Below are 22,496 nucleotides of genomic sequence, written 5' to 3'. Positions count from 1 at the left end.
TTGTGCTCCCTGATTCTTTTCATTGTACCCTTGTTCAAAATTTCCTCTGACAGATGTCTGAGGGCCATTGACCACTCCCTCTGGAAATTTCTGAAGCTACATGTGCACCAGACATCAATAGAAATGAATTGTAAGCTATTCTTCCAGCTCTCTAATTAGACTTTCCAGTCTAATTGCAGGAGATGAAATCAAGGGAGATCAAATTTACCCAGATGCCCAGACTTTAGAATCATTACAAAGCAATACACTGACAAGTACAAAACTAGCACACTCCCGGGAGTAAAACTGAACCTTCCTCTGCCTCATCAGTGTATCAGATGGGGAAAAGAATATCTTGTCTACGTGCTTCACATGCTTGTCCACCCGTTTTACAGAAAGAGATGTAGATAAACATGTTGTAAGGCAGTCCATGTAATAGTTAATTATTCAGACTGTAGAGTCCGACCTCAGTTCAAATCCTGGTTCTATTGCTTCTTAACACTTCACCATTAAACCAATTTCTTTAATTCCTTAAGCCTCCACTTCTTGTCAGAAAAATTAGAGAGCCTACTGAGTATGGTTGTTTTGATGATAGATGAGATTATAAATGTATACAGGTTTGGTCCTAATACCTGGTACATAGGAAAATGCCATGATGTTACATATTGCTATTTTTATCTCTGCTAATAGCCAACTTGTTTTAAAGCATAAGAATATTATTTATTTTTAAAGAATACAGACCTATTCAGAGTGAAGCAAAATTCTCAAGAACTATTTTCCCCGAAATAAATTTTGAAAAGAATTTTGATGAAAATATTATGTTTAAAGTGAGGTTAACAGTCGATTGCAAAAAAGCTACATATATATGTACACACAAATACATACGCATACTATAACTATGTAGTGTGTACTGGAGACACATTTCACTCCTATGGTATAAGAAGTGCTGAAAAAATGTTGCTCCTTCATTTTATCATAAACTGATTTGGTCTCCTTTATGAGCCCTCATCCATTATATACTAGAGGAAAACTAAATTCTCATTCTGGTTTAGGCTTATTATTTAGGGCACTGTTTCTCATAGGTGAGAAGCCTCAGTCTCTCATTTAGGCTTTCTCTACCTTTGCCTGTTGCGAATAGGATGTTGCTCAGATATATGGGGCAAAGGGGAGGCTTCCCAAGCTTGCGCCGTTGCAAGGATGAATTGGTGCCCTTGGGCATTGTGTCCCTTAGTTTCTGAGACAATATCCCTTGTACTCTAGCCATTGATGAACTTCTCAGCTGGCAGAACACATTGTCATTCTGCTAATTGGATTAGTTAGAGTCCAGCATTGCTTTCTGGTTCACCTGGATTCCCCTTAGATTGGAATGTCTCCAACCCCTCATGCCTCTGCTATGTCCTCTGTGCAGCCTTTTGGCAAGTGGTCCACCCCAGCCTTCTCCACTGGGCTGACAAGTTCTGCCACCGCAGGCCCACAACAAGCCCTTTGGCAGCATCCAGATAGAATTCATTGTTCCTGTTGATGTGTGCGTGTGCATGCGTGTGTGCGTGTGCACAAGTGTGTATATCCACCTTTATCCATATCTGTATCTATACACACTAGACTGTGTCACAAAATTTATACAGTAAAGTTTGTTCCACTCCAGCTAGCGTAGGTTGTGAAATATTCCAAAGTAGAGATTATGTCTCCCTCATTTGTGACCCTCTAGCACCTCACCAGATACCTAGAACAAATAGAAATAATCAATATGTACTCTCTTCATGATTGGGAAAATGTCTGCATTCTCGCAGATGGCCAGTTTGTGACCATTAAGCACGCACGTGGTATTGGTGTAAATGCACAAAATATTGAAGCCACAGCACAAATGGAAAAAAAAATCATTGAGGAGTGTGTTTGGGTAGTAATCCATTTCGGAAGTGTTCTTTAAATAACTTTTGATCTAGCTTCTGAATTTATAATGTAAAATTGGCATTTGTCCTTAATCAATTCCTCTGGTCTGTGGAATTCTCATAGTGATTGTGGACCAAAGCTCAAAGAACCTAGTAAGACTAGCACAGTCTCTTCTCTTTTTTCTCTAGTCATTTTTATGTAGCGCTGAAGATAGAAGTGGTGCTTTACACAGTACAAGAAAGGGATCAAGACACTGATCTCAGACACTTACCAGGAGAGGCTTTAAATATTTTTTTATATTCTCCTTAAAATAAGAAAGAAAGAAAAACCTCCATTGAGAAGGGAGTGTGCGGCGGGGGGGGGGAAGGAAACAACAACAAGAACTACTTCAGAGGTGGGTTGACGTTTTGAGGTTAAACTGAGCCGATGCCTTGGCTGCAGTGAGCACCNNGGCTGTGGAAGGAGACACGCCGTCATTGACAGTGACTGCACTCTCGGTGGCTTTGGGTTCACAGTGCTCGCAGCAGTCTGTTATTCAGAACTGAATAACTGTTGTCACTGCTCTATAATTTGGCCATGAGATATCTGGTTACTTTCAGACAAAAGAAAATGTCTCATAATAATGAGGTTTTGTGTGAGTCTGCTCTTTCTTCCAGAAAAAAAAAAATGTATTTAAGGATTTAGCTCTGCTCACATTGGGGAAGAAAATAAGCTTTAAAAAGTTTGACTCCTTTCTCCCTATAGCAATTCCTGTTGGGCTTTCCATCAGGGGGAAATGTTACCTTCAGCATATTCTGAGGATGAAATAGACAATACCAGATGCTTCAGATGGCCATAATTGTGAAGAATATGGAAAAGGAGGCATCCTCCTACTGTGTTTCATTTAAATGTGGAGGAAAAAAGCCCTTTGGGTAAATTAGCACTTGGAGGATTTAGCAAAAGTGAATTAACTATGACAGAGTCCCCTAACACATCTATTTGATGATCTTGCAAGCCTTATTCCCGGTTACCTGGGATACTACCCTGCTTTGGGATGCCATAGGGTCATTAAAATGTGAGACAGATTCTCCAGAAGAGAAAAGCCAGATGAATCTTGACTTGCAGACAGTATGTCTTGCTTAATAGCATTTCCTTTGACCGGCCCTACCTTTCCCTTGGTGCTAAATTTCTCTCTCACACATTCATCTGAAAAAACAAAGAGCTGGCTGTGAATTTCAGCTGCCAGAGCCAAATACTATTGCAAAGGATCTTTACAAGCAATTAGCAAGATTGTGCTCTCAACAACTGAATATATTGGTGATATTTTTTTATTTATAAATTGCTATTAAAAGTTAGTCTTTATCACTGTTACAGGAATAAAAAGATAAATGAAGGCAGGAGCATGTGGTGAGTGCATTTAGAAAAAAACGAGTCTACTATCCCATATACACAATCAAAAATAACTAGACATTTGGTAGCGATCATTTTGTAGCACATACAGATGTCGAATTATAATGTACACCTGAAACTTATATAATAGCACATACGAATTTTACCTCAAAAAAAAAAAAGACTGAAAAATCAGATGTGTTTGTGGTAACCCATTCAGACTTCCTTGTATGGTTTTGGTGGCTGAACCCTAGCTGACCTACTGCAAATTATTTGTCTTTACCTCTCTTGATGTAACTATTCGTAAGCCTCATAGCAGAAATACCAGTGTATTTGGCCACAGGCCTTTGCAGACCCTACGGAGGGTCCTGTGTAATATGTGTGGTGTTACTTTTCAAAAATATGAACAATTCTTCATTTTGGAACAGAAAATTCTGAATATTGAAGCAGGTAATATATATACGCTTTTCTGCCTGCTGTGTGAGTTCTCGTGCTGACTGCTCTTGACACACTTGGATTCACTGAAGCCTCACACCTTCCCTCAAAGGGGGCATTGCTATGATCTCCAGTTTCTAGGTGAGGAAATAAGACTAGGAGAGGTGAAATATGCTGCTTAAGATCACTTTTCCAGTTATGCATTTTTGTATAATAGACATCCCTGAAATGTAGTGACTAAAAACAGTGCTGTATTATCACACACATTTCTGTGGTTTGACTGGGCTCAGCAGCATTGTCCCCACTTGTGGCCACTGTCAGTTAGGAGCAGGGGATGGAATCATTTGGAGACGTCCTCACTGGCATTATCTGTATCTCGGCTGGAACACCTCAGGGCTGGTCAGGCATCCCACTCCATGTGGCCTCTCTGTGTGGCTGCTATTACTCCTACCAGTGTGGTGGCCTCAGCATAATCAGACCTCTTATGTGGTAACTGCCATTCCCTATACTAGAGGACATGTTCCAAAAGACAAGAAATGGAACCTGCCAGTGTATTAAATGCTGGGCTCAGAAACTGGCCGTGTCATTTCTCTTTCTCTGTGGGTGGAAACATAGAGATCACCCAAACGGGACATAGACTCCCACTCTCTATGTAGGAATGGAGGCTGCTCGGCTCATCAGTGAACATCTGGGACTTGAATTTAGGTCTGTCTGGTGCTCAAATTTATTCACAGTGCAATAAAGCCCACCTCTCACCCATTCCTCCCTCAGAATGCCACCCACCTTATGTTCTGTTGCTTAACATTCCACTTTTTTCCCTAGTCATTTTCCTATCACCTACCTCTGCCAGTGTATCCTTTGAGAAGGATTGTCCGAGGATGTCCAAATAGACACCTGTGGCATGTTTACGGCAATGGGGAGGGAGAATTCTTTCTCCTCTCCTCACCTTGCTCTTACCTCACTGATCCTGACTTAGTCCCATTTGTCAAGTCCCCACCTCAATAGGAGGGAATTTACAAATAAAAATGGAGGAGAGATTCAAGGAAGAATTAATGTCAAGAAGGGACAGGAGAAAAAAAGGAGACCATGTATTCTGGAGCATTCCAACTACATTGCGTACTTTACTCCTCCCTCTCCCTCCCCTCCACTCCAAAACTCTAATGTTTTCCTCCTACTAAAATGTAACACATTTCATGTTTATTTTTTTAAATATTTGTCCCAGCTCCTAACACAGTGACTGGCTTGTATTAGTTTCCATTTCTGTGGCAGAAATGTATTCACGAAGCTCCACGGGCCAGCAGAACTGCTTCCCAGACACCTCACTTATGACCTGTCCTAGGTCTGCCCCCTTTCCACCCAGAAGTTGGTAAACAATATCTGGCTTCTGCCTCTTAGCTGACAGGGTTTTTGTTTGGGCCATAATGAGACCTTGAGCTGCTTTTGCCTTTATGAGTTAAGTTTCAGAGTCTGGTCAACTTGAAGACAAATCGAGGGGGCCTTGAGAATTGAGGTTCCACACTGATTTATGGAGGGATAATCACAGTACTGTTCAGATGGAGAGTTTGTGCACTTGAGGTCTCTTTAGGGAAAATCAAAGCTTCACTGGGATTTAGCTAACTGGCGGTCATACTTTTGAACTTTATCCGCATTTGGCCAAGCCCATCACATGTGTCAAAATGACATGGTTCCTTCAGGGGGCTTTTGGGAGCGAGATCCACAGGGAGCTGCTATGCTGATAAAGTCCAGCAGAACAGTGGCATCACATTAGTCAGCCTTCCTCAGAGACATCTGGTGTTTGCTGTCTACTTCTTTCGCTCCCCAACCTTACCTCCTAGATGCTGAACACATACGTAGCCTTCCTTGCCTTGTCTTCCCCTACTCTCCCAAAAACTACAGGACTGACTTCCTGTTTCTTAAACAAAACCCCTGGTTTTGTGACTGCTCCCAGGTTTCCTTGTCAAATAAAAACTATTGATGGCTCTCTCTTGCAAAAACTCATGTCACTGCCTGGAACATTCCTGAATTCTAGATCATTAACACAGGATGCAAACATCAAGTGTAGCTTTTGTGGGTTTACCCTTCTTCTTTGAGCAAAGGTGCTGTAGTAACAGAACATTTTCTAAAAGAGAATAATAGTCCTCTGGGCCAAGAAAGTATTTAAGTCCAGTGGTCATAGTTGCTCTGCTACAAATGCCAGGGGAGAATTTGCTGCCTTTCCAGTGGTAGAATTGTTACATACCAACTTAGCAGAGCCTTTGGGATTTCCTCATCTAAATGCCTCGTCTTGCCTGTTAGGAAATTGGGGCCCTGGTAGATAAAGCCATCTCTCAGAGATCTGCAATGGCACAGTGAGGCTGTAACCTAACCCTCTGATTCCTCTTAGTTCAGTGACATTCCACAGTGCTCTATTTCCAATCAGAATTCCTGCTTTTGTCTATCAACATGGCCTGAATGCTTAACTCTGTCCCACACTTGCACACCCCTGTGAATTATTCTTCTGTCACTGCAAAGCTATTTTTAATTTTCTAGATCTCCTTGAAAGGGTGTTTGCATTTGGTCAAGAGAGCTTTCCTTGTCCTTGTTTCAGTGGCTACCAACATGTACATTCCTGCCCTCTGACCTTATTGAGAAGTTGAGCCCATGTTGCCAGGGCAACTGGCATGCCTTTTGGTTAAAAGATAAAAGGGAAGAGAATAAGATCGGATTTGCTGGCCATCATTTAATTCTCCCTTTAGTCTGACCAGGCATGGCTGATGGAGGAAATTTGCCTCCTCAGCGAAGATTAGAACTCCGGCGAATAGCAGACTGTATTGCCCACTCTATGCTAGGTCATAAGAAGACCCATCCAATGTGGAAGGCCCTCAGTACAGTGTTACCCTCTGCAGAATCTATGACAAAATCTTATAGTTAAGACTTATGTCAAGGACATCTCAGGTGGAGATCCACTCTTCACCTGCTCGGGGTCTGAGAGACCGCGGCTGTGGTCCCAGTATCTCGGTGGCAGACTTAGAGAGCCCCCAGGAAGCAAAAACCATGCAGAGTGAAAGGGAAATACCCCTGCCTTTGACCTTCCAGTTCAATCTAGTAAATTTACTTTTCTCAAGCAAAGAAGTTGCAGTTGGAAGGTAGAGTCTCAGGTGAGGGAGCTGGTCATGTGCTCTGACAGCAGAAGTAGGATTTCATTGCCTAGGTAGGCGCTGGGGAGGAAGAGGAAGTCTGTCTTCTGCAAGTCCTTAGCATGCTTGAGAAACATGAAGCTGAACACCAGAGCTTGATTTTCCTGCAACTGCAACCCATCCAGAGAGCGAGGGCTGAGGAAGGAACCTTGGTATGTCTAGAAAAGAACCTCCTCAAAGGGTCTCAAAGCAGAACCTGGAAACACTAGAACTGGGACAGAAATTCTTTCTTCTTTGCTCCTGGTCAGCAGAGGCTCATTTACTTCCTTCAGGCAGCTAACGGGCCACAAAAACAAGTATGTTTAGTACCGGCCCTTGAGACCAGGAAACTTTGTTTTCCTTACTCTTCTAAATTTGAGTAGCATATTCTTCAAAAAAATGGATATTCACTATCCTCAAAAATGACTGGCAAACTTAGAAGGATTAGGGGAAAGAAATGGCCTAGTTGGGTCTAAATAGCAAATCCCACTAATGGAGTGCTACTGTGTGATGGAAACACACATCAGGAGTTAGTGTTTCTTGGAAGTCACAGATGAGAGGATTTTGTTAATTGTCATCACTTTTTCTCCACTCACCCTCCTGTCCCACTTGTAACTCTTATGATAGCTAGAACCAAGCAATGTAGGGTAAAATGGTTAATCCGATCATCATAACTTCACTGGTTTTCTGTCCTAACCTCAAAATTTGCTTGAGGTGTAAAGGTCAAGCATCATTTGTAGCTTCTGCTCCTTCAAAATGTGACCTCAGCCTTCCTCTCAAGCATCAGCTCATAGCATTTCCCTTCTGTCTACCCTTTCTATGGCATGACTCTACCAAACTAACTGAAAACTGCTATGGACTTTGACTAAATGGTACGTGTTTGTTCTTTGGTGTAATGTGTATCTCTTTTGCTCCTACCTGATAAACTGTTACTTGTCCTGTAAGTTCCAACTGACTTACGTCTCCTGGTGCAAGAATCTTGTTATGGATGTTATCTTATCTTTCTGCCACATCTTCTTGATCAGTATACCTGGGAGACTCTCTCTGGCGCAGAGCAGTTTTACTTCTCCCAAACAGTGGGTTTGTATTTGTCTTATCAATACTGAGTAGTGACATCAACCAGGTTTTCCCTTTCACAATGGTTGCCAGAACTTTCAGGGTCAAGTTTATAGCCCAGTGCAATCGAGAGTATGAATTTTACCAACTACATTCCTGGTTATGTTTTATGAGCCCAACTTTGCTTTCTTTTACGTGTGATAACTTGCCTTTCATGTATCATTTTGTGGAACTCTCTCCTGGAGCAAGGTGGCCAGGGATGGAAGAAACGGAAGGGGAGGGAAGGGAATTCAAACCCAGCAGCTACGTTATTTATGATTCCATCACCTGGAAAAAATAATAGTTTTCCCTCTGAGCTCTCCTAGCACTTCGAAGGACTCTCGGTTAAAATACTTAGATCACTGCATGTCAGTTCTTTCTTTTCTTGGACTTTTTTTTTCTCCTACCTGACTGCAAATTCTTTAAAAACAAGGGCTACTTCTAGGGTACATGGGTGACTCAGTCAGTTGGGCAACTGACTGTTGGTTTCAGCTCAGGTCATGATCTTGTGGGTTGTGGGATCGAGCCCTGCATCTGGCTCCACACTCAGTGCTCATTGGGGAGTCTGCTGGAGATTCTCTCCCTCTGCCCCTCCCCCCACATGCTCACACTCACTCTTTTTCTCTCTCTCTCAAATAAATAAATAAATCTTAAAAAAAAAAAAAAAACAAGGGCTACTTCTTGTTTTCCTTGGTATTCCCAACTTCTGGCTCAATTCCTGACTCAAGTAGCTGCTCAATATATTTATTGGGTGAACAGTAGCTGAAAAGTAGCTCCAAAGATTTAATCCAATTCCATAAATTGCTTTAACTAATTGGAGTTCTGTTCAAGATTTAGACTCATTCTCTGAATCAGACTTCTGACCTTCAGAAATTTATATGTGACTAGTCACAGTCATATTTTTCATTGTACTCGTCTCCAACTGACTTTTAGCAAATAACCTACAGCTTTATTTAACACAAATCAGATCATATTAAATATAATTAAAAATCTCTCCATGAAATAGGATAAGATCCCATTGGGGCACCACAAAACACAATTATTCCTTCATGGCATATGCGCTTTTTTAAGCAAATCCATTCGTGAATATTAAAGTCTGACAGTCTTTTCTCAAAGTTGATACCATACTATAAATAATGCCATACACCAAATGGGAATTAAGAAGCCATTGTATTATCTCTGTCCTGGATTATTTCTTTAAGCAGAACCACCAACATTGATACATACCAGGGATTTATTTGAATTTAATGGCAAAACAGTTACATCGGTACAACAGTTAATTATATTCATTCTCTTTAATAGATGATGAGATTCTACAATATGGATATCCCAGTGAGCACAGGCAGGTACAGACTTATTTTCTTTGCAAGCTGAAACAGGTTTGACCACTAGAATGCTTATTCATTTAGGTCTTCCAGGTCACTGCTAGGGCAATTGCCTGAAATGTCATTTGAAACATTAAAATAGAAATAAAATAGTCTGAAGAAATTATTATTGATTCTGTTATTCTCTGTGTTATTTGGAGAAGTTGTAGGCACAGGAAGAAAGAAGAGGATATTGTTAACTGGAGAATGGAGAATCTTACACATTATTTTTCAGGCTGGAAGTATAGAAGGATTTGACAGTTTCTTCAGACAGTCATGGACACATTGTCATTTAAATAAAGGGACAACCAAAAGTGAATTAACCATTAACATAGATGTGTGTTGTATATACATGCATTCACATGTATAAGTACATAAACTCGTGGGTCAGAGCTGCCTCTGGGTAAGTTGTAATGGTGTTACAGTAGTTTCCAAAAGTGATCAGGCACCAGGAGAGTGTTATACAGACTGACCTGCTCAGTTAGCTCTAGCTCCCCACCTTGCCGCCATGCCACCATGCTGAGTTTCAGTAAAAGAAGAGGAAAATATCCGCAGCAGATGGTGTCTGGAAATTTACTTCCTAATCTAGTCAATAACTGTAGTTCTTTCAAAGATGCATAGTTCTGTCGATAAGGTATCTCTTCGGTGACTTAACCATTTGGAAACATCTCCTTTCAGTTTAGTGTTCGGTGCACTCCAAATAACAGTGGTTTCGGCCAGATTGGGGCAAGCCACCACTCCTTTTTAGTTTCCTTCTTCCTTAGTCTTGCACCATCAAAAATCAGAGGGCAGGTTAGAGAATATTGTAATGAAGAAGGGGAAACCCAAGGTTGTATGATAAATATGACCTTCTTGACGCCCAGAGGCCTGGAGGGAAAGCACCCATCTTACACCTTTCACAAGGAGCCTCCTTAAGATCACATCCTTACTTTCTCTTGTTCCAGATTCCTTACAATTAAGTCATTCTTCTCAAGCGAATATTTTTATCTAAGATATACATATTACTTTTCTATTGCTGCTATAACAATTACCCCAAACTCAGTGATTTAAAACAATACCAATTTATTATTTCATGGTTCTGAAGATCAGAAGTCTGGAATAGATCTCACTAAGCTAAAATCAAGGTATTGACATGGCTGTGTTCCTTTCTGTAGGGTCTAGGCGAGGACTGGTTTCCTTGCCTTTTTCAGCTCCTGAAAGGAGCTGAAGGCAGCCCACATTCCTTGACTCACAGCCCCTGTCTTCAAACCCAGCAATGGCTAGTTGAGTGTTTCTCATGCTGCATCCCTCGGACACTGAGTCTCTTGCATCCTTCCTCTTATAAGGACCCTTGGTCCACTCGGATAATCCAGGATAGTCTCCCTATTTTAAAGATTTGGCCAAAACTTTAAATTTGGAGCAGAAAAAATTTTTTTTGTATTTTAAATAAATACAACAAAAATGAAATCATTTTACATGAGTATTTATTTCCTCTTAGCTGTTTAGTTTTCCATTTAGTACATATTTTATAATGTTTGTATATCCTAGTACAATAGTCCATGTTTGTACTTTATAAATAAATACAAACACATATTCTGAGGGCGTGTGTTCACATCTGTTTTATGGATAAGGGTGCGTCATCCAATTGTACACCACCGCACTAGAGGACAGAACTTTTGGAGTGAGGCAGCAAAGACCAAAGGAAAGGTTGGACATGGAAAAAAGTTTAAAAGGTCATCAAAAGAGGGTGTAGGAGGAGCCCCAGCGTAGGTCACAGGACAGTTGTGAGTTTGTCCAGATCTGGCATTGCCAGGAACCAAAGTCTTATACTGACTTTTGTGTAGTACTTCTACCCTATAATAGGGTCCATGACATATTTGATAAAGAGAAGAGGCCATAAAGGTCTCAGCGAAGTCCTTAAAATGTTTGAAATCTACTTTGTCTCCAATGCTTGGAAAATAAACTGCTGCAAAGGTTACAGCAGAATAACTTCTCCTATGACTGAGAGCTGCGAAGCGTCTCAGAAACATATGCACCTCAACATTAAACTCTTGAATGATCAAATTTTATACAAAATGGAATTAATTGGTAACTTCCTTGCAACTGGCCTCTAATGAGTCCATCTCCTAATCAGTGAGTCTCCCTTCTGGACACAGTTATCTTACATTCAGCTATTCCTTTATTGACTTCTTTTAAAAAAAAAAGTAACAATATGCATTTTGTAGGAAATGACTGGAGGATTTCAGCTACGAAGTGCTTCGTCCTATGGCAGTTGATTATTTTATAGTTTAGGATATTTCCATAACTTTTGTTCCAATGTAATACAGAAGCATCCTTCAGAGTGTTACCTTTAAGATCACAGAAGCTAAGAGATGTCAATTTCAAAGTGAGTATGATCCACTTTCTGTTCATTTTTAGCACTTCCAGGCAAGCTCTCTGATGGGCCCATCATTTGTTTAATGTTTTTCATTCTTCCAGTTGCTTTGGGAATCAATTCCAGATCACAGAGGAGAGAAAACCTTTTTCTTTCCTCCCGCCCCAAGCTCACCTTCCCAGACAAGATTTTTATCTGCATTAAATAGATGCACTGACCCAGGACTAGCAACCTACTCGTTGCAGCAGCCTCTGTGGTGCTCGGTGGAGCATGGGAAAGGCTCATAATGCCTGATTAAAGCCATCAGGAAAGCCTGAGCTCTTTCTAAAGGATTTGGGGGCAGAGTGGCCCTACAAGCCATTCTTGTGAGTCCATGTGACTTTATTACTATGAATACTTTCCTTCAGCTCTTGCTCCCAATGCAGAGAATCATGGGATTTTCGAACAGGGCTCACACAAAAAGTTGCATAGTCTCTGTGCTGGGACAGAAAGCAAAACTCTTCTATTTTTAAGATTTTATTCATTTATTTTTTTTTGAGAGAGAGAGAGAGAAAGAAAGAAAGAACATGAGCGGGGTAAGGGGCAGAGGAAGAAGCAGACTACCCACAAAGCAGGCAGCCCCACACGGGGCTCGATCCCAGGACCCTGGGATCATGACCTGAGCCAAAGGCGGACACTTAACCCACTGAACCACCCAGGCGCCCCAGAAAGAGAAACTCTTGCTGCCTGGTAAGATGCCCTGGAAGAAGTTGCTGCAGGTGTTTCTTCCAGGACGTATCACAGTCATACTTGCTTTATGGGTAATGTGTTAGATTGGACCACAGAGCAAAGGATTTGGTCAGATAATCTAACAAGAGCGACGAGAGCTGACCTAAACATTGATGGGGTTCTTCCATGTTATCTCATTTCATCCTCACAGATCAGAGAAACTCAATTAGGTGGTATTTCCCCACTTCATAGACCAGGGAAGGAAATTTCTGAAAGGTTAATTGATGTGCTGAAGGGGCACATAATAAAGTGCCAGGCTCAGTCCTACATCTGGCTCCTAATTCCTTTTTAGTTCTTCTACATTATGCTGTCCCTTCTGAATGGATTATTAGGTCAATAATGTTACTGTTATTAATTTTGCCCAAATAATGAATAACAGACAGATTGGACATTTAGAATGTTGGCATTTATCTCCATTTTATTATCATCCATAACGGAAAATGTTCAGAAGTTTTTGCTAATCATAATTTTTGGTAGAACGACGTTGCTATATATATTGTTTCTTCAGTATTTTTTTCATTAAATATTTTTCCCCTTTGGCTATGACAATCCTTAAGATTGATTCTCTCTGCCGAAGTCCTCTCTCTTTTAACCGGCAGTCACCATGGAAACGCTCACACAACATGTGGTACTTCTTTAAATGCAGTTACTCACGAGTTGCAATAAATTGATACAGAGTGTATTTATTTATGTGAATATTTAATTGATAAAATAACACAGTTGTGCTTGCTTTTAAAATATCTCATAGCTCTGTGGTCATGGCTACAGAAAGTGCCAACCATCCTGCATCCTGGGATTAAGAAATGACATGTTCTGAATTTAGAGCACCTTGCTCCAAGCCAGTTGTAAATATTTATTAATTAAATAGCAAAATATTTTTAGTCGGTTTACGCACACCATGCATCAAATCACACCCCAGTCCCGGTTCACTTCACACATCAAAAGCCCAATGCCATAGAGTAAGTACTTGCTACTTGCGGATCTGATATAATCTCAGAATTTAATGTTTTACCTGTGTAAAAGTTACTCTTAAATCAGATTCTATGACCCAGACAACTGTCCAGAACTTTAGTACCTCACCTCTAGTTTCCTGGTGGAAATGTCCAACTAAATGCCCCACTGGCCCCTCCATTTCCACTTGCCTAAAACCAAACTTGTTTATTTCCCCCTCAGTTAAAGTCCTTTCAGAATTTTCTTATTTCAGTCTCCAATCTGGTCATTCTCTTAGTTACTCAGGTTTGGACCTCCATCATGCTCTAGCCATGTTTTCCCTCTTCTCTCATGTCCTGTGTCCTACAAATTATTCTGAGCTTGTAGTATTGTTTCCATTGCCAGTGCTCCCCTCGGCACCTTGCTGAGACTACACTGTAGTGACTCGACCAGTCTTCCTTATCCTCTCTCTCCTCCTTCTCCCTAACTTCCTAACTACTCCAGCATTGATCTCTCTCAATCAACATTGCATATACCCCTCACATCCTCAAAATTGTGCATGTTGTGCAAAATTAAACCTAGATGGGCCACCATGTAAAAGGTCTTACAGCTCACAGCTCTCACTCCAGCATCTTCATTGTTCTTCAACATGATGGGAGCTGAACCAAAACTCCTTGCCCACATGCTATTTTCATTTCCATTCCGATTCTTTACTTGTGACTTGCACCTTGACAGCACCGAATTTTCTGTTGTTGGTAATGAATAATGACAGGTCAATCCTCTAACCCAAGGACTTTATGGCTCTTTGGAAGGAAAAAAAATAATATGCAGAAATAGTCTAAAGAAAGAAAAAGAAATATTCTAAACATAAGGCCTCTTATATCTGTGTTATATCACTATTAGAGCAGCTTTTGCTTGAAATAAGAAAGTATAGATTATATATCAGTTTTAATTTATCAAGCTTGACAATCTCAAACAACTCATTTATATCCCTTTGAGTATTATTTTTGAGTCTGTGTAGTTTTCCTAAATTAAAATTATAATTCCATTTTATGTTCAATAAATATAATTCCAAGTTATGTTCAGGTCAACGATCATTTTTAAAGTTTTGATTTGGAAATTAGAGAGAGATCCAGCTAACATTTTCAATCCAACCAGCAGACTGCGTGAACACACAGCTGGCCTCATGTCCATCATTTTAAGCAATTATTGGCAGGTTTATTTCAGTGGGCTTTTTTTTCCTTCAGCCATTATAAAAGTAAAACAGAGACCCAGAGTCTGGCATATGAATCTTGCAAGTGAGGGATTCTTAACTGAGAGTGACTCTGGAAGGTTCTCACATCTCAGGACTGTCTGCGATCAGAGGCCCAAAGAGAAAAGCTCCATGTCTCTTTGCTGACCACATACAGGCTTTTAACTAGCAGTGTTGTTGCATTTCAGCCGTCTTACAAAACTGCACATCCATTATTCTGCAATCATTTAGTCTTTCCCAGAGAGACTGAAAAACGAAAGAGATTCCTGTGTTCATACTCTGGTGCTTGTGTATTATTAGGAAGCTAGCAGGAAAGATAGCCTCCTATAAGAACTGTAAACTTTCTTGGGGAAGAGTAAAAGCCTGTGTGTACTGAGACGAAATGGTGCCTCTGACAGTTCTATCTGTTGTTTCTTAAACCTAAGACATAATGAAAACTCAGGTAAATGAATTTGTAATGATGAGAGAAAATGAAACAGGAATGTAGGTGATTAAGTATTGAGTTTTTTTTTCAGGTCATTTACCTTTAGACTCTCAAAGAACATATTAGCTAATAGAATTGGTGGCCAAACTGTGGTGTAGATGGAGATAAGGTCAGAGTTAGATTCTATTTGGATCTGAAGAAAAACCTGGCTATGGTCATAGTTTGCACTCCTACAACCAACTCTTTTGTGTTACAAGGTATATGATGAAGAAAAGACTGATTACATACTCCAAAAAACCCCTTAAATACCAAAACACATGCCTTACAATGGCTGTTGTTGCAACAGCTTTCCAGAAAACAAAGCAGAATAGAAAAAAATCAAAGTCATGCATTGAACCAACAACACAGATTGTTCCAGTAGAGCAACCAGAAGCCATCTTACCAAAATCCCAACATTTTTAGTCTTTTTTTCAACATTTTTAGTATTTTGATGATTAATGGTACTCAACATTCCGTCATCACACTTCAAATATAAATACCTAGCCTGGGTTACTAATATATAAAATCAACCTACATCTTTTAATTTTATTTGAGGGGGGCGGGGTTTGACAGGAAAAGTAGTCATGGCATAGAGGAAGAACAGAGGTCTTAGAGAATCTCAGATTTAGTCCTGCCCTTTCCTAGCTGTGTGGCCTTGATCAAATCAACTAACCTCTCCACGTACTATCCCTTCACCTGAAAGCATAGAAAAAAATGGCACTTTATACGTGATCATTTTACAAATTATTATATATGACATATATGGATAATACATGTGTAATACAACAATATTTAAGATAATAAAAGTATTTACATGTTCTATGTTAATCTAATGTATTATACTAGCAGAAATATGTGTATATTAGTTTAAAATTTATATACAATATATATTATGTAATATTATATATATAATTACAGTACTCTTCTATGACCCNATACACATTACAAAGCATGTATATATAATATATATATTTATATACATATATGTATATGTATATACGTACGCATAAAATGTATGTGGGGTCATAAAAGAGTACTACAGTTATTATTTCCACTGAGAACTTAATGATTAAAAGCTTCTTAATCAGTATTATTAGACTAAAGGCAACCTTAATGCTGCTAGCTTCTCATGTAATTTACTTCAGAAAAAGCCGTTGATGCGATGATCTCTCTTTCTGTTTTTGACGTTGTTTACAATACCTGGCTTGACTTTTATGCTATTATATTAGGTAAGCATTAATTTTCCACTGAAACAGATTGCCAGCAAGCCTACACATACAAATAGTTCACTGAGGAGGATGGAGCCAGTGCTTTTTCTGGAAGGTAACAGAGCTTTTCTCATTACTGCAAATGCATGAGTGAATGAACAACATTTCAAGCACAGACGTTCCATACATCCTCTCATCAAACAGCCCTATCACTTCCTCAATACTTTTTTTCTGTTCAGCGTTATTGATTTTTTCCAACAATTGAGTTTGTTTGCAATAAGCTGCACTGGAGCATACCCTTCCATTAATTAGAAAAAATGTATGGGTATTAGCTTGAGGAAGCAATAGCACTCCTTATGCGTTTTCTAGTGCAAACTCAGGGTGATGTTTTGTTTGAATGCTATTGTTTCTTTTTTTCCTTGGAACAGCGTTGTTAAGTCTGATGCAAAAAAAAAAAAAAAAAGTCTGAAAGCCTTTTAAATAGCTCGTGCCCAATGCAGGAAAAAAAAAAAAAAAAGACCTACCAAGGTTAGCTGTGAGTGGATATGAAACTAGCATCTTAGAATACAAATCTCTACCATTACTCTCTCCATACTTCTAAGCCTTTTACAGTTGTTTTTTTACTCTAGTCCAGATGGAAAGCAAATACCTTAATTATCTTCTTTGTTGTAACTACAGAATTTAGAAAATAGTCCTTGATTCATATTTATACTCCCTAGGTAATTATCACTATGAAATCATGTTGAACTAAGAAGCTAGAAAAGGTGTATGTGTGATTTGCTGTTTAGTTTTTCACTTTTTCTGGTCAGGCTGATTGAATTAACCAATGCAGATTTTTTTAAACTCAGCAGAACTTAATCATCTAAATAATTTCAATTATATAATAATGAAAGCTGCTTTACCTCCACATGTTCACAGTGCTCTATTTTTGCTGCACAGTGCTTAAAAATGACTCACTTTTCTTAAATTTTGAAATCTGGCACTATTCCTTGAATGAAGTAATTTATGGTGGAAATAAATTGAAAATGAGGACAACAGGGTGAAAACAGATTCAACAGAATAAACATAAAATGCAACTTGGAATTATCTACCGGAAACCAACGTGCCTGTAAAAATACAGATCAGAAGGTCTTAGGGAAATCTCTCGTAGGGAAAGGAAGCCAGAAATCACCACATTAGCATTACCATGAGGTGTGATTCTATTTCTGTAACGTCATCGTGGGAACATCATGACTCCACCATTCATATAAAGGAGACCAAACAGATAATGGTCTCGAATCCATTTCTTTTGGAAAACGTTCACAGCAGAGAGTACGTATTTGGCAATGTATTCTTAGCTGCACAAAACTCTTCATGATAGAGAGGGTGCTATCATGAAACAACAAAAAGGCTACCTGCTGAGACTAAATTAATTTCTCCAAGTTCTGTTCGCTCAGAGACATCTCATTCTCTCAAAATCATTGTCAGAAGGGAGATTCCACAGGTGACATCTGAGAGCAAGCATGTTATTGGTCGGATAGTAGCGCCTCTGTGAGAAGGAGTAGCAGAGACACAAGTGAACTGTCTTTATCTTCTGCGTTTTTTAAATAGCTTCAGTCTTCACTAGTGTTACTACAGGGACATACTTAAAAGTTGCAGCCGGGAAGTACAAACCCTATTTAAAATGTATGCATGGGATGTAAAGGTCCCTGCTCTTTGCCGTGCCACCGTGGGGTTGGGTCCCCATCAAGTTACTTTAGTTCTCAGGGCGTAAAACTATCACATTCTCCATGACTTCTTCTATGAACACACTGTGATTCTTAAGATACATGTTGTTTTTGGACATCAAACTTCCTAGTGTGTTATTTTATATGACATTAGCTCAATGTCAAAGGACAGATTTATCTTTCTTGATTTACTTTCCCTCTTTTTATAATGTGAGTTTCCTAGGTAAAAAAAAAAAAATAACAGTAGCATATTTTGGCACTTGTGGAACTAAGTAGCAGTATGTAAATTTCCAAATCACATTCTGTTAAAATGCTTCTATTCTTCAAATCCTAATAATTTTCTAAGAAATTATAATAATAATGTATTTTAAGGAGTTTTTGCTCAGTGCAGAGAGAACTTTGAAATATTCGTACATTAGCAAAACATATCATTTAGAGAAATAATTTTATTGTAAGAAAGAACTTAGAAATTTGATAATAAGCATAATTTGATGAATCTTCTGTGGTGAGTCATCATTTCTTTGCAGTAAAAAGAATTTTTCTCTGCACACGTGGAGCACCTTCTTGTAAAAGAATCTAAAACCTGTGAGGAAAAGAAGCTAATGGGTTACTAAAAATGTTCCTAGCTTCTTCGAAGTTTTATAGGATATTTGATAATACATTGAATGCCTCTTCATGAACATTTAATAGCAGAGAGTACAGGAGAAAGCTGATTATTTACCAATCATGATACTCTTTTTCAAGTAAACAGCAATAGTCATCAGGTTGTTTTTGTTCATTGATAATAGCCAAAGCACCTTAACACTGCATGGAACATAGTAGGCCCTCAATAAATAATTGTTGAAATAGCCATAACTACAAAGGCTGAAATTAATTGAGGTGATTCAGGATGGAAGCCACTGACTAATCAAGCACATATTGTTGGCCTTAATTATGTGGCTGTTCTGGAGTTGAAAGGGGGTGAAGGGACTCAAACAGTTTGATGCTCTCACCACTGGGCTACTCGGATGGCCATGGGCTTTTTGCTCTTATTCCACTATGGATTTTTGGAGCAGAGACAGTCTGATTAGACACAGAGCAGATATTATAAATACGTTGCTATGGTTAATGCAAACATTTTATATAGTAATAACGTTTCATACCAGTTAAGTGGAAATTCCAAACACTGTGCCAATGAAACTTAAAGTACCATTAGCCCATTGGCGTGTCCATGAAGGCATGAGTAATGCATATTTATTTATGTACCTAGAGGGTTCTCATTGAACGCACTGAGCTGTTTATTATTTATCTCCCTTATGCAGTGTACCAACTCATTAGGAAGATTCCACAAAGTAACAGTGGAGTCACTCTGAAATGACTTCATTTCAACACAAATTCTGTGTAAAAGGTTTTTTACTAAGCATCTTTCTCCCATGGAGTTTAGGTTATCTATTAGGAAGTGGAAATGAATAGATAAAGGGGCACCTGGGTGACTCAGTCAGTTAAGCGTCTGCCTTCAGCTCAGGTCATGATCCCAAGGTTCCAGGATTGAGCCCCGCATCAAGCTCCCTGCTCAGCGGGGAGCCTGCTTCTCCCTCTGCCCCTCACCCCACTCGTGCTCTCTCTCGCTTGCTCTCTCTCACTCTCTGAAATAAATAAATAAAATCTTTAACAAAAAGAAAAAGAAAAAAATGAATAGATAAAAAGTACAGGAACACTTTGGTTTTCCCAATAATGTCTTAAACAGTTCTACAACGTGATCACTTTTAAATCACTTTTTAAAAGTGGAAATAGTGTCTTTAAGAAAAAAAATAGTAGGGGCGCCTGGGTGGCACAGTGGTTAAGCGTCTGCCTTCCGCTCAGGGCGTGATCCCGGCGTTATGGGATCGAGCTCCACATCAGGCTCCTCTGCTGGGAGCCTGTTTCTTCCTCTCCCACTCCCCCTGCTTGTGTTCCCTCTCTCGCTGGCTGTCTCTATCTCTGTCAAATAAATAAATAAAATCTTTAAAAAAAATAGTAAATTAAATTCTGAAGCCATTTTGTATGATATAGAAGACATTTAAAGAGCAAATGTGGCTAGTTATCTTATTATGAGCGTTCATCTCCATATTTGACTTCCTTGGCAAATGTGGCGCTTTACAAAGGAAATTAGGCCATTTCAGACTATAGTGCTACAGAGCTTTTTTTCTTTTTCCAATCTTAAGAGACTCCACGAATATTTTACTGTCACATTTTACAATTTAATATATCAAGACATGATTACTAACCACTGATAAACCTTGCCTCTGCTACCTTTCCAATTTCCTTACTGCCATGCACTCTTGGGACTCTTTTATATCAAGAAACAACAACTGAAATAGTATATGGGCCCTAGATGCCACTAGTTTCACTGCTCATAGTTTCAGGCATATTCCAGAGTAGTTGTTGAATAGAGCATGCCTCCAACATTCATGAGGATATCCTTTACCCTTTGTTTTTCTTAAAAAGATATCCATGGCAACTAGCATAATAAATAGATCATTCAGTAAATACATTTGATCACCATATTATTCTAGGCACCAAAAACTTTCTGGGAATGCACACCTAAGTTTAAACCTAGCAAGAGGGCCAGACATGAACATATCCAACTAGAGTCTAATGAAACGTGCAATAATAGAGCTCTGCAATTAGTACATTGGAATATAGGTGATGATGCCATTAAGTTTTCTTTGGGAAGTAATAAATATATCAGCATATTATTAACTGAATAATTACCGTGGACCACATTCTCTCTTAAAGTGCTTTACATGTATTAACAGAACTAAGAAGAAATGGATAATATATGCATCTTGCCCATGGCTATGGAGCTAATAGGCAGTGGAGGTAGGATTTGAACTTAGGCAATATGGTTCCAAAGCCAATGCTCTTGATCCCCGGACCACACTAGCTCTCTGTTTTCCTTTGGAGTCATCTGGGAGAGGTTCAAGGACAAGTTCGTATTAGAGTTCAAAGCCCAAATTTAATGATGGCTTTATCATTATAGAAAGTAGATAAAGAGAATTTTAAATTTCAAAAAAGAAAATACAATGAGCAAAATCAGGAAGAAATGAAAAAAGTGAGACACAGTTGGGAAGTTGCCCGAAGTCTGAGTTGCTAGATTAGAGGACCTGGAGGAGGCTGGGGCTGGGGGGGGGGGGAGGGGGGCGATGAGGTTAAAGTTGGAAGGAGCCCTGACCGGGAGTGGCCTGGGAGGCCATGAAAAGAGATTTGGGGCTTATTGTATGGGAACACTTAGAGGATCTTGTTATACTCACTCTAAGGTTCGTACTGCCTTCCAAGCCAGGTCAAAGTACAATTTAAGCCATCAATGAGAATCATAGGCTTTAATTTTTGTCACCGTTTTGTAAGTGCATTATGGTATCGAGGCAATTAGCCACGTGATAGAGACGTAAGACATTTTAATCTAAACATTTTTAAGCTGTTTGAATAATAAATGCACTAAATGTATTCCTTTCACATTATATATATATACTCTCTGTGAAATATGAGGTATTAAGTAACTTCTATGTTAAAAATTTCAATCCGTTTTAAAATTCAAATGCTCTTACTGAAGCCCCCAAATCACACATAACTGCATGTAATTGTACATGTTGGAAATGCCTCTGATAAAGGAAAACAAATGAAACAGGACAGTACACCACCACCACCACCAACACCAACACCAACACCAACACCAACAAAATCTCACTTGGAAGGGATCGCTTGGCTTGAAACTCTGCAGCTTTCAGATAGCCAGGTCTTCTTTGTTAAAAATACCCAATACAATGTTTAGAAAGAACAAAAAGCACCATCAGCTGATATTCAGTTTGAAAATTGCATATGATGGCCAAGAAACTTAACATGTCCCAGTCTCTTGAAGCTTATTGATCATGAAGGTGCTCCATCTAAGCCCCATATCGTGCAGATGGTAGTATGGGGAATCTTCCTGCCTCCAAAGCTTCTGGGCTTCTGTTCTCATCCTCATTTCCTGATACCCCATAGTATGGCCTCTTTTCTTGACTTTGGATTCTTGGGCTTTCTAGTGTCCACCCTTCACTGGTGGCTTTGTTTAGTTTTCAGTTAACTGTGTCTTTGCCTGAGCACTTCCAGAATCTTCTCAAAAGAAGCATTCACTCCACTCTTTCCTCATGGCCCCTCAATTCTCTATTCCCTCACTCTGTTTGAATCAACCCTCTCTCGGAAAGTGCAAGAAACAACAAAAGGCCTCCCTTACTTGTCATTTTCCTTTCAAAATTATCTTTATCTTAGAGAAGTTGTTGCCACTTTCCATCCGAGGTGAAGAACCTCTTATCCATGTTTCTATTTTAAGAAAAGCTCTGGGGAGGGGGGGGCATCTGGGTGGCCCAGTTGGTTAGGCATCTGACTCTTGATTTCAGCTCAGGTCATAATCTCAGGGCCCTGGGATTGAGCCCCGCATTGAGCCCTGTGCTTGGTGGGGAGTCTGCTTGGGGATTTCTCTCTCTCCCTCTGCCCCCTGCCTCACATACGCTTTCTCTGAAAAAAAAAAAAAAA

At 39.5% G+C, this 22,496-nt stretch overlaps 1 protein-coding gene across 1 annotated transcript in view; it reads left to right on the top strand.

The window, feature by feature from the left end:
• The window catches only part of IL1RAPL1 (interleukin 1 receptor accessory protein like 1), a 723,425-nt gene that overhangs the window by 448,110 nt on the left and 252,819 nt on the right, over positions 1-22,496 (top strand). The window lies entirely within an intron of this gene.

The sequence above is a fragment of the Ursus maritimus genome (assembly GCF_017311325.1).
Source record: "Ursus maritimus isolate PB19 chromosome X unlocalized genomic scaffold, ASM1731132v1 scaffold_X1, whole genome shotgun sequence".
NCBI classification, from domain to species: Eukaryota; Metazoa; Chordata; class Mammalia; order Carnivora; family Ursidae; genus Ursus; species Ursus maritimus.
The sequence above is the reverse complement of the archived record's forward strand: the minus strand, read 5'-3'. Positions and strand labels throughout refer to the sequence as shown.